At 37.6% G+C, this 13745-nt stretch overlaps 1 protein-coding gene across 1 annotated transcript in view; it reads left to right on the forward strand.

The window, feature by feature from the left end:
- Nucleotides 1-13745, forward strand: part of DNAJC3 (DnaJ heat shock protein family (Hsp40) member C3) — a 68604-nt gene that overhangs the window by 32365 nt on the left and 22494 nt on the right. The window lies entirely within an intron of this gene.

The raw sequence follows: 13745 nt of genomic DNA on the forward strand, positions 1-13745 counted from the left end.
AGTCACAGTTTCTGAATTAATACATAGTGGCTGACATTGAAGAATCACTTTAAGAATTGGAAGGTAAAGTATATGGAATGAATATATAATTTCAATTCAGTTTATATTGCTCACATGGTCTGCTTTGTTTTCTGTAAGAATCTAGAGATATCAACTGAACTATTCTTTCTTTTTTTAAAATGTTTTAAATGTTTTATTTATTTCTGAGAGAGAGAGACAGCGAGACAGGGAGACAGCGTGAGCAGGGGAGGTTCAGAGAGAGAGGGAGACAGAATCCGAAGAGAGAAAGAGACAGCAAGACAGCGTGAGCAGGGGAGGGTCAGAGAGAGGGAGACACAGAATCCAAAACAGGCTCCAGGCTCTGAGCTGGCTGTCAGCAAAGAGCCCGATGCGGAACTTGAACCCACAAACCATGAGATCATGACCTGAGCTGAAGTCAGACCGCTCAACCGACTGAGCCACCCAGACGCCCCACAACTGAACTATTCTAAAAGTCCTCTAGAAACCCCTGAGAAACCCTTCATGTGGTTTGAAGGAATAATGAGACATTTTTAAAAGGGAGTTTTGTAATTTCCTGTATGGCTACTCTACAAAGTGTAGTGTTTTGAATTCATTGGGGGATGTTACATGTGATTGAAAAATGATTTGTTGAAGAGACAGTCAATGTCTTTATGCCCTCATGAAGCTTATTTTAAGCCCTGCATTTTTTGTTCCATATGGATTTGTTTCTTAACAGTTAACTCTTAAACAAAATGGATTTGAACTGCATGGGTCCACTTTTATGTGGGCTGTATAAATACTATTAATGCATTTTCTTTTCCTTATGATTTTCCTAATGTGTTCTTTTCTCTGGCTTACTTCATTGTAAGAATATAGTATATAATATGTATAACATACAGAATATGTTTTAGTCGACTATGTTATTGCTAAGGCTTCTGGATCAATAGTAGGCTACTAGTAGTTTTGGGGGAGTCACAAGTTATATGAGTATTTTGACTACATGGGGTGGGTGGTATTGGTGCCCCTAACCCTGTGTTGTTCAAGGATCAACTGTGTAAAACCCCATTGTTCGTTATTTGCATTTTTGTAGTTTATACAAATAATTAGTTAGTAGATGATAACTACTATGAAAATAAAACTGAGATTTCTAATATTTTCATAACCTTAGTATTTTATTCATAACCTCAGTGCTTTCACAATACTCGGTCATTTGCAGAGAAATTAAACATTAGACTTAATTGTATTAAAATCTAATCAGTAGTTGTCTCAGGGTCTCAGTAAAACTGGATGTCGTTTTATGTTTATCTAATTTCGTTACTACTTAGGAAGGTGCTTAAGAGCAGGCCGAAGGGTAGGTGTTGGGTTGTGATGGGGTCTGAGTCCCCAGCCCTGTTCTTGTACATAGCAAGTGTTGTGAGAAATTTGTTGAATGGATGGATGAATGATGAAACATAAGAATGGGTTTCCTTCTTTTTTAACAAATGCTTAAATCTTTTACGTAGATTATTCCTCAATCACAACATTACAGTAGCCTTTTAGAAATAACACAATTTAGAAGAAAGCTTTAGCAAAAATTAATCCTTACTGGGCATTGGCTATATTCTTTTGGAAAAGTGAGTTCTTTGAATTTTGGGTATGTCTTGAGTTAATGTCTCTTTTGTGATCAATATTAAAACCTCACAGAGGGGCGCCTGGGTGGCTCAGTCGGTTAAGCGTACGACTTCAGCTCAGGTCATGATCTCGTGATTCGTGGGTTCGAGCCCCGCGTCAGGCTCTGTGCTCACAGCCAGCTTAGAGCCTGGAGCCTGCTTCAGATTCTGTGTCTCCCTCTCTCTCTGACCCTCCTCTGCTCACGCTGTCTCCCTCTCTCTCTCAGAAATAAATAAAAAAAATTAAAAAAAAAAAAAGTCTTATGGTTGCCTTCCTGTCTGTTTTTATCTAATTTTTCTTCCCTATGTTTACCTGTTGTGTTTCTTAGATTCCACATGAGTGAAATCATACATTTTTCTTTCTCTGACTGACTTATTTTGCATAGCATTACACCCTCAGGTTCTATCCACATTGTTGCAAATGGCAAGATTTCATTCTTTTTGATGACCGAGTAATGTTCCGTGTGTGTGTGTGTGTGTATCTACATATATATGTATAAATATACTTATGTTTGTATATCTAATATTCCATGTATATGTATACATATACATATGTGGTATGTATATAATATATATGTATTATATTATATATATATATATATAATGGAAAGATCCCAAATGGCCATTGACTGTTGAATGGATAAAGATGTGGTATGTATACATATACATATATATGTTTGTGTATATATATATACACATACATACATACATACATATGGTATGTATACATATACATATATATGTTTGTGTGTGTGTATATTATATATATATATAATATATACACATACATACATACATACCACATCTTTATCCATTCAATAGTCAATGGCCATTTGGGATCTTTCCATAATTTAGATATTTTTGATAGTGTTATAAACATTGGGGTGCATGTGCCCCTTCAAATCAGCATTTTTGTATCTTTTGGATTTAGCAGTCAAATGCTGGGTCATAGGGTAGTTTTATGTCTAATTTTCTGAGGAGTCTCCATACTGTTTTTCAGAGTGGCTGCATTCCCACCAACAGTATAAGAGCGCTCCCCTTTCTCCACATCTTTGCCAACAATTATTGCTTTCTGAATTGTTAATTTTAGCAATTCTGACAGGTGTGAGGTGGTATCTCATTGTAGTTTTGATTTTGTATTTCCCTGATAAGTGATGTTGAACATTTGTGGCTCCCTGATGAGTGATGTTGAACATCTTTCATGTGTTAGCCATCTGGATGTCTTCTTTGGAAAAGTGTCTGTTTACGTCTTCTGCCCATTTTGTCACTGGGTTATTTGTTTTTTTGGGTGTTAAGTTTGATAAGTTCTTAATAGATTTTGGATACTAACCTTTCATCTGATGTCATTTGCAAATATCTTCTCCCATTCTCTCAGTTGACTTTTGGTTTTGTTGACTGTTTCCTTTGATCTGCAGAAGGTTTTTATCTTGAGGAGGTCCCAGTAATTCATTTTTGCTTTTGTTTCCCTTGCCTCTGGAGATATGCCAAGTAAGAGGTTGCTATGGCCAAGGTCAAAGAGGTTCTTGCCTGTGTTCTGTGGGATTTTGATGGTTTCCTGCCTCACATTTAGCTCTTTTATCTGTTTGGAATTTATTTTTGTGTGTGGTATAGGAAAGTGGTCCAGGTCCATTCTTCCGCACGTCACTGTCCAGTTTTCCCAGCACCATTTGCTGGAGAGACTGTCTTTTCCAATCCATGTTGTTTCCTGCTTTGTCAAAGATTAATTGGTCATACGTTTGTGGGTCTGTTTCTAGGTTTTCTGTTCTGTTCCATTGATCTTTGTGTCTGTTTTTGCGCCAGTACCATTACTGTCTTGATGATTAGAGCTTTGTAATACAGCTTGAAGCCTGGAATTGTGATGCCTCCAGCTTTGGTTTTCTTTTTCAACATTATTTTGGCTATTCAGGGTCTTTTCTGGTTCCATACAGATTTTAGGATTGTTTGTTCTAGCTCTGTGAGGAATGCTGGTGCTGTTTTGATAGGGATTGCATTGAATGTGTGGATTGCTTTGTAGTATTGACATTTGAACAATATTTGTTCTGTCCACAAGCATGGAATGTTTTCCATTTCTTTGTGTCTTCTTCAGTTTCTTTCATAAGCTTTCTGTAGTTTTCTATAGCGTACAGAACTTTTACCTTTTTGGTTGTTAGGTTTATTCCTAGGTATCTTAAGGTTTTTGGTGCAGCTGTAAGTGGGATTGTTTTCTTAATTTCTCTTTCTTTTTTTTTTTTTTTAAATTTTTTTTAATGTTTTTTAATTTATTTCTAGGAGAGAAAGAGAGAGACAGCATGAGCAGGGGAGGGTCAGAGAGAGAGGGAGTCACAGACGGAAACAGGCTCCAGGCTCTGAGCTGGCAGTCAGCACAGAGCCCGACGCGGGGCCCGAACCCATGAACCGCGAGATCATGACCTAAGCGAAAGTCGGACGCTTAACCGACTAAGCCACCCAGGCGCCCCCTTAATTTCTCTTTCTGCAACCAGTTTCAGTATGTTGATCTTATATTCTGTGACTTTGCTGAATGCATGTATCAATTCTAGCTGTTTTTTGGTGGAATCTTTTGGGTTTTCTATGTAGAGTATTGTGTCATCCGCGAAGAGTGAAATTTTTTCTTCCTTGGCCAATTTCTATGCCTTTTATTTCTTTTTGTTCTCTAATTGCTGAGGCCAGGGCTTCCAGTGCTGAGTTAAACCACAGTGGTGACAGTGGACATCCCTGTCCTGTCCTTACCTTAGTGGCAAGGCTCTCAGTTTTTCCCCGTTGAGGATGTTATTAGCTGTGAGTCTTTGATATGTGGCTGTTTTGATGCTGAGGTATGTTCCTTCTATTCCCTACTTTCTTGAGAGTTTTTATCAAGAAAGGATGCTGTATTTTGTCAAATGGTTTTTCTGGATCTAGTGAGAGGATCCTATAGTTCTTATCCTTTCTTTTGTTAATATGGTGTGTTGCGTTGATTGATTTGCAAACACTGCACCAGCCCTGTAGCCCAGCAATAAATCGCATTTGGTCATGGTGAATAATGTAGTGGAGTGTCTGACTCTTGGTTTTGTCTCTGGTCATGATCTCCTGGTTCTTGGGTTTGAGCCCCATATCGAGCTCTGTTGTGCTGACAGCGTAGAGCCTGCTTGGGATTCTCTCTCTGTGTCCCTCTCCAACTCACGTGTGCATGTTCTCTCTCAAAATAAGTAAATAAATTAAAAAAAAAAAGAATACTATTTAAAAAAAAATAAATGTCTGGTAGAATTTCCCTGGGAAGCCATCTGGCCCAGGTCTCTTGTTGGGAGATTTTTGATAACTGATTGAGTTTCTTTACTGGTTATGGGTATGTTCAAATGTTCTGTCTCTTACTGTTTCAGTTTTGGTAGTGCATGAGTTTCTAGGAATTTGTCCATTTCTTCCGGATTGCCTGGTTTGTTGGCATATCATTTTTCATAGTATTCTCTTACAATTAATTGTATTTCTGTTGTATTGGTTGTGATCTCTTCTCTTTCATTCATGTATTTGGGTCCTCTCTCTTTCATTCATGATTTTATGTATTTGGGTCCTCTCTCTTTTCTTTTTGATCACCCTGACTAGGGGTTTATCAATATTGTTTATTCTTTCAAAGAACCAGCATTTCCATTTTGAGATTGTTTTCTGATAGTCGTACTTCTACTAGTGCCTTCTTAAAACTGCCCTCGCTATTATTATAGGATACTTCCATGACAGTGCACAACTAGATTGAATGTTTTTTTTAATTGAAATTTTTATTGAGATAATTACAGATTCCCATACAGTTGTAATTGATAATACAGAGAGGTCCTGTATACCCTTTACCCAGTACCCGCTTTCCCAATGATAACATCTTGTAAAACTATAGTACAGTATTACAACAAAGGTATTGACATTGATACAATCTACCTGTCTATTCAGATTTCCTCAGTTTTAGTAGTAGTCATGTTTTTTAATGTTATTTATTTATTTTGAGAGAGACAGAGAGCGATCTGGAGAGGGGCAGAGACAGAGGGAGAAAGAGAATTCCAAGCAGGTTCCTCACTGTCTGTGCAGAGCTGGATGTGGGGCTCCATCCCATGAACTGTGAGATCATGACTTGAGCCAAAACCAAGAGTCAGATGCTCAATGGACTGAGCCACCCAGGCTTAGTGTCCGTTTCTGTGTGTATGTTTAATTTGATAGACGTTTTCTTTACACCACAGTTAACATACTGAGCACTTCTGTTGCCACAAGGATTCTTTCTGTTGCCCTTTTATAACCACACCCACTTCCCTCATGTACTGTTTTGGCCCCTCATCAATAACTTTAAGCAACCACTAATTTGTTATTCATTTCTTTAATTTTGGCATTTCAAAAATGTTGCATACATGGACAAATGTATATAACCTTTGGCATTGACTTTTTTTACTCTGTATAATTCCCTGGAGATTCATTCAGACTGTTGGATATATCACTTAGTTTGTTCCTTTTGATTGCTAAGTATTCCATGGTATATGCTTCACACCCATGCATCAATTAATGGACATTTGGGTTATTTCCATTTTTTCACTATTATGAATAAAACTGCTCTGAACTCTTTTTTTTTTTATGCTACAAACATTCTTGTATAGGTTTTAGTATGAACAGAAGTTTTCCTTTTCCTGAGATAAATGCCTGGAAGTGTACTTTCTGGGTTGTGTCATAATTGCCTGTTTAGTTTTATAAGGAGCCACCAAACCGTCCTTCAGAGTGACTGTGCCATCTTATGTTCCTTTGCATCCTTGCCAGTATGTGGTTTTGTCACTGTTTTTTTCTTTTTGAAGTTTATTTATTTTGAGAGAGCAATGGGTGTGCCTGGGAGCAGGAGAGGGGCAGAGAGAGAGAGGGGGAGAGAGAGTCCCAGGCAGGTTCCACACAGTGAGCACAGAGACTGACTGGGGACTTGGTCACGCGAACCATGAAGTCATGACCTGAGCCAAGATCAAGAGTCGGTCACTTACCTGACTGAGCCACCCAGGTGCCCCTCTTTATGTATTTTAAATACTTTATCACATGTGTGGCCTGCAAATATGTCCTCCCAGTCCATAGCTTGTCTTTTACTCTTCACAAGGTGTTTCAGAGAGCAGAAGTTTTTACTTTTGATGAAATCCAATTTATCAATATTGTTTTTTCTTCTGCGTTTACTGTTTTTGGTGTCCTGTTGAAGACCTATTCCCCAAGCCTATGTTTCAAAGGTTTTCTCTTATGTTATTTTTTAAAAGTTTTATGGTCTTATGTTTTACATATAAGTCTGTGGTCTATTTTGAGTTAATGTTTGTCTAATGTGTGAAGTTAGGTTGAGGCTGTTTTGTTTTGCCTTTGGATATGCCCTTGTTCCAGCAGTGTATTTGGAAAAGGCTTTTCGTCCTTCACTGAAGTACTTTTGCACCTTTAAAAATAAGACAGTTTGCCGTACTTGGGTGGGTATATTTCTGGGTTCTCTTCTGTTATCTGTGTGTCTGTCCCTCTGCCACTCCTATACTCTGTTGATGGTTTAGCTCTATAAGGAGTCTTAATAGGGAGTGGAGTTGATTCCTTCCTCCTTTATTCATCTCTGTCGGTATTATTTTAGCTGTTCCATGGTCTGTACCTTTTTATATAAATTTAGAATAAACTTGTCTATATCTACAAAAAGCTTTGCTGATATTTTACTTTTTTAAATTTTTATTTATTTCAAATTTTTTAAATGTTTTATTTCTGAGAGAGAGAGAGAGAGAGCGCACGCAAGAGAGTGTCAGAGAGAAAGGGAGACACAGAATCTGAAACAGGCTCCAGGATCTGAGCTGGCTGTCAGCACAGATCCTGACGCGGGGCTCGAACCCACAAACCGTGAGATCATATCCTGAGCCGAAGCCAGACGCTTAACCGACTGACCCACCCAGGCGCCCCAAGAAAGCCTTTTTTAAAGGAGGGAATGTACTTGAAGTCTGAATATTAAGGGGATGAATGAATCTGTGTTAGCAGAGTGGCTGGGAGGGCCATCCAGGCAGAAGGTGAATATCCTGTCATTTAAGAAAACAACACCTCTACACCACTAGAGTAGGGATTTGAGAATGTTGGACAGGTGATCAGAGGTCTGATTGCAAAGAGGGCATGTGTAGTGCTGGGACCTGGGTGTGTGTGTGTGTTCATTCGTTTAATAGCCATGGAAGGTTTATGCTAGGAATGTCATGATCAGGGTTTTCCTTCAGTAAAACCCAGGGTACTCTGGGAGAATGGGTTGGAAGAAGACAGAGTGGAAGCAGAGTCTGATAATTAAGCTGTTGTAGTAAGTAATCCAAATGTGACTTTATGGAGGCCAAAGATAAGGCTAGAGTAGTTGGGGATTGAGAGAAATAAATAAGACATTTAGGAGGTTGGATCAAGAGAGATACAGTGATTATGGTAAGGGAGAAGGAATAATTAGGTATGTTGCCCAGGTTTCTGGATTGTTCAGATTGGTTACATGTCCATGCTATTCCTTCCAATAGACTCAGGGAATTATTTAGGAGATGAGGATGGGTAGAGAAAATATGCTGCCTCTCATACTTCTTTTTTTTCCTAAAGTTTTTATTTTAATCACCTCATGCTCATCACAAGTGCACTCTTTAATCCCCTTAATTAGCCCCCCCATCGCCTATGGTGACCATTAGTTTGTTCTCTATAATTAAGAGTCTGTTTCTTGGTTTCTCCCTCTCTTTTTCCCCTTTGCTCATTTGTTTTTTAAACACTTCTTTTAAGGTTTATTTTGAGATAGAAAACATGAGAGTGAGTAGGTGTGGGGCACAGAGAGAGGGAGAGAGAATCCCAAGCAGGCTCCACGCTGTCAGTACTGAGCCCTATGTGGGGGTCGATCCCACGAACTGTGAGATTATGACATGAGCCAAGACCAAGAGTTGGACACTCAACTGACTGAGCCACCCAGGCGGTCCTGTTTCTTAAACATCTTCTTTTATCTATTCATTAATTGATGGACACTTGGACTGCTATCATATCCTTGCTATTGTAAATAATGCTGCTATAAATATAGGAGTTCATGTGTCCCTTTGAATTGGTGTTTTAGTATTCTTTGGGTAAATACCTAGTAATGTGATTGTTGGGCCATAGGATAGTTCTATTTTTAACTTTCTGAAGAACCTTCATACTCTTTTCCAAAGGGGCTGCACCAGTTTGCATTCCCACCAACAGTGCAAGAGGGTTCCCCTTTCTCTGCATCCTCACCAACACCTGTTGTTTGTTGTGTTATTGATTTTAGCCATTCTGACAGGTGTGAGGTATAGTTTTGATTTGCATTTCTCTGACAATGAGTGACAGTGAATATCTTTTCATATGTCTGTATGTCTTCTTTGGAGAAATGTTTGTTCATGTCTTCTGCCCATTGTTAAATTGGATTGTTTTTTGGGTGTTGAGTTTTGTAAGTTCTTTATATATTTTAGATACTAACCCTTTATTGGATATGTCCTTTGTAAGTATCTTCTTCCAATTTGTAGGTTGCTGTTAGTTTTGTTGATTGTTTCCTTTGCTGTATAGAAGCTTTTTATTTTTTAAATTTGTTTTATTTTTTAAAGTTTTAATTTAATTTCTGTTAGTTAGCATACAGTGTTAATGTTGGTTTTAGGTGTACAATGTAGTAATTCACCACTTCCAGTTCATCACATCCAGGGGCTTTTTATTTTGGTGTAGTCCCAATAGTTTGTTGTTGCTTTTGTTTCCCTTGCCTCAGGAGACATATCTAGAAAAATTTGCTCCAGCTGATGTCAGAGAAATTATTGCCTTTGCTCTCTTCTAGGATTTTTATGGTTTCAGGTCTCACATTTAGGTCTTTAATCCATTTTGAATTTATTTTTGCATATGGTGTAGGAAAGTGGTCCAATTTCATTCTTCTGCATGTTGCTGTCCAATTTTTCCAACACCATTTGTTGAAGAGACTGTCTTTTTTTCATTGGATAGTCTTTCATTGGATGGTCAAAGGTTAATTGATATAATTGTGGGTTTATTTCTGGATTTTGTATTCTGTTCCTTTGTCTATATGTATCTATTTTTGTGCCAGTACCATGCTATTTGATTACTGCAGCTTTGTAATACAACTTGAAGTCTGGAATTGTGATGCCTCCAACTTAGTCCCTTTTTTTTTAAAATCTTGCTTTGGCTATTCCAGGTCTTTTGTGGTTCCATACAAATTTTAGCATTGTTTGTTCTAGTTCTGTGAAAAAATGCTGTTGGTATTTTGATAGGGATTGCATTAAATGTGTAGATTGCTTTGGGTAGTATAGACATTTTAACAATGTTTGTTCTTCCAGTCCATTAGCGTGGAATGTCTTTCCATTTCTTTGTGTCATCTTCACTTTCTTTCATCAGTGTTCTATAGTTTTCAGAGTACAGGTCTTTCACCTCTTTGGTGATGTTTATTTCTGGGTATCTTTATCATTTTGGGTGCAGTTGTAAATCAGATTGTTTTCTTAATTTCTCATTCTGCTGTTTCATTATTGGTGTATTGAAGTGCGACAGATTTCTTTAGAGTGATCTTGTATCCTGCTACTTTACTGAATTTGTTTATCTATTCTAGCAGTTGTTGGGTAGTTTTTCAGGTTTTCTGTATATAATATCATGTCAGCTGCATATAGTGAAAGTTTGACTTCTTAGAGATTTATATGCCTTTTCTTTCTTTTTGTTGTCTGATTGCCATGGCTAGGACTTCCAGTTGCTATGTTGAATAGAAGTGGCGAGAGTGGACATCCTTGTCTTATTCCTGACCTTAGGAGAAGGGCTCTCTCTTCTTCCTCATTGAGTGTGATGTTTGATGTGGGTTTTCATATATGGCCTTTATTATGTTGAAGTATGTTCCCTTTAAATCTACTTTGTTGATGGTTTTTATCATGAATGTTTACTTTGTAAAATGCTGTTTCAGCATCTGTTGAAATGATCATATGGTTTGGTCCTCTTATTCTTTTATTTTTTAAGTTTATTATTTTTGAGAGAGACTGAGACAGCATGAATGGGGGTGGGCAGAGAGAGGGAGAGAGAGAGAATATCCCAGGCAGCCTCTGTGCTGACCTGAACCGAAACCAAGAGTTGGATGGTTAACTGATTCAGCCAGCCAGGCTCCCTTGACTCTCTTATTTTTATAAAAATTTCCTGGGTCTCCTGGGTGGCTTAGTTGGTTAAGTGTCCGTCTTTGGCTCAAGTCATGAGCTCATGGTAGGTGAGTTTGAGCTTCGTGTTGGGCTCTGTGCTGACAGCTCAGAGCCTGGAGCCTGCTTAGGATTCTGTGTGTGTCTCTCTCTCTGCCCCTCCCATGCTCATGCTCTGTTTCTCTCTCAAAAAATAAACATTAAAAAAATTAAAATTTTCCTAATTCTCAGCAACTCATTTTATTTAATAATTTGTGATCTATGAATTCTTCCTTCTTCAACTTCAAGATACAGTAAATGTACTTTCAACTCATCTGTTCTTGGTCTTCAGTGTTTTATCTGTTCCTTATTTATCTTTGCTATCAATGCTTTGACTTTAAGTGAAAAATATTTAGAGCAAGACAGTGTTCGTGTGATCAAAGTACAATAAAGGTAATGATCAGCTTAAATGTTTATTTCATATTTCATTATTTTTTATTTTGACAAAGCTGGCAATTTGCATTTTGTTTTGGTGAGCGACCATATTACTAGATAAATATCAGTGCCAATTGCAGTTTAATTTTTAATTTAAGTACAAAGCTTTGGTAGTATTTTTATTAAATAAACTCCTCATTGGTAGTTTATGTTACTTGAAAACAACCTAACATAAATCCACTATATGCATCAATATAGCTTTAGGCATTGTTTTTTCCATCTTTAATCTTTAATACAGAAAGAATGATTGTGTTGCCTCAAGTTAACTAAATCAGAAATAAGCAACATTAAAAAAAATTCTAAGTATTATGAGCTAGGAATAAGAGGAAGTAGTACTTTCAAACGCATGAAATAAATATGGTTATAATTCAATATAAAGATAGTGTATACTGCAACAGCTTGCTACAGTTGCTCTATTTTTCTTTCAATCAGAAATAATACTCATATGCCATAATTCATCAGATATAAGAAGCTATCAATTGTAAGATATGTTATTATTTTATGTACTATTAAAAAATAAATGCTGCTTGTTAAATAATGCCTTCTTATAACTTAGTATTTTTGTTTTCTGCTTGTAGAAAGAGTTATTTGAGACTTAGACATACATTTTTATTATCATACTGCTCTGCTCATTGCCTTTTTGTATACATTAACTTCTTGAAGTCTTTGGCACTTAAAATCCATATGTATCATACCAGTTGTGTTAATAACTGGACTCAGGTGTGCTAGGCCATTTTTGTGCATATGCAGTCACATTGATGGGCTTATGGTAAGACTCCTTCCACTCTGAGAGAAATCGAAGTATGCTTTCTTATCACCTTCCTCAGACGTGAGGCAGAAACATAAGAGGGAAGGATGAGGCTTAAAAGGTATCAGCAGTAAAATGGAGTCATATTCATAATTACATCAAGGAAAGAGGACTCTAACAGGATCTTCAATACTAAGAGGAGCCATTTTTTTTTCCATTTCAAAGTCCTATTTTATTATCACTGAATATTTTCCTTATTATTCCTTGCATTCATGCCATTTTTTTTTCTTAAATAGTTTATTGTCAAGTTGGTTTCCATATAACACCCAGTGCTCATCCCAACAAGTACCCTCCTCCATGCCCATCGCCCCCCTTCCCCTTTCCCCCACCCCCATCAGCCCTCAGTTCTCAGCATTCAAGAGTCTCTCATGGTTTGCCTCCCTCCCTCTCCCCAACTATTTTTCCCCTTCTTCCCCATGGTCCTCCGTTAAGTTCCTCCTAATCCACCTATACATGCAAACATATGGTATCTGTCCTTCTCTGCCTGACTTAATTTCGCTCAGCATAACACCCTCAAGGTCCATCCATGTTGCTATACATGGCCAGATTTCATTCTTTCTCATTGCCATGTAGTATTCCATGGTATACATAAACCACATCTTCTTATCCATTTGCCAGTTGATGGACACTTAGGCTCTTTCCGTGTTTTGGCTATTGTTGAGAGTGCTGCTATGAACATTGGGGTACATGTGGCCCTATGCATCAGCACTTAAGAGGAGCCCTTTTTTAACGGCATGGGATAGTGACAGTGGCAGTGGATTGGGAATGGGATGTGGAATTCTTAGTGAAATGCTGTTAAGGTATCCTTTTGGAGATGTAAGGTGGGCAGTTGCATGTTTGGCATCAGTGTACACGTAAGAAGGAGCGGTTAAGAATGTAGGCTCTGGAAATGACTTTGAGTCATAATTTCCTCCTCTGTAAAATGGAGATAATCCAAAATGTCCTTTAGGGTTTTGGGTTTAGCTTTAGAATATTGCCTGAAACCTAGAAAGCTCTCAGTGTTTTCTGCTGTCATGATTGATCTTCATCATCACTATCATCCAAAATATGGGATTTGGAGATAGAGACCTTAGTTGGAATGTAAGCAAGACTTCTGGCAACTCATATAATCATTCAATTTCTTTATCTAAAATTGGAGCAGTAAAATCTAGCTCATGGGTAATAGTATAAATGAAGAAGAAAAATAAGCATGTAATGTAGGCATGAAGGCATATATCCTGTTTTTTTAGCAGTTATAGTTGGAGGAAATAATCACTAAATATGTGAAAAATTAATAGCACAGAGATATTTATAAGAAGTGACATAGAAAAAGATAAGATTGAGAATGACACACGGCTAGAAGTTGGAGACCCACCTCACTTTTTCTCCTGATTAGCTGTGTGGTGATGTTGGGCAAGTTATCATTTGTGAGAAGTCAGTATTTTCATTTACAAAGTGAGTGTTGATTGGACAAGATGATTTCTTAGGTCACTTCCTTGTAGAGTTTCTTTCTTGATTTCAGCGTTTAGAGAGAAGCGATTACTACAGTTAGGGAAGCTAGGAGGAGATGGGACGTCTAAAGAGTGTTGGTTTGATTTAAACTGTGAGGGAACAAGAGAGTTGGAATCTTGAAGATATCTTTTTTCTCATGTTGCAAGGAATTAGCTTATCCTGACATTTCCATGTTTTGTTTCGGGTAGGTTTTATTTATGAATT

This window comes from Crocuta crocuta, unplaced genomic scaffold, assembly GCF_008692635.1.
Source record: "Crocuta crocuta isolate KB4526 unplaced genomic scaffold, BGI_CrCroc_1.0 scaffold31, whole genome shotgun sequence".
Classification (NCBI taxonomy): Eukaryota; Metazoa; Chordata; class Mammalia; order Carnivora; family Hyaenidae; genus Crocuta; species Crocuta crocuta.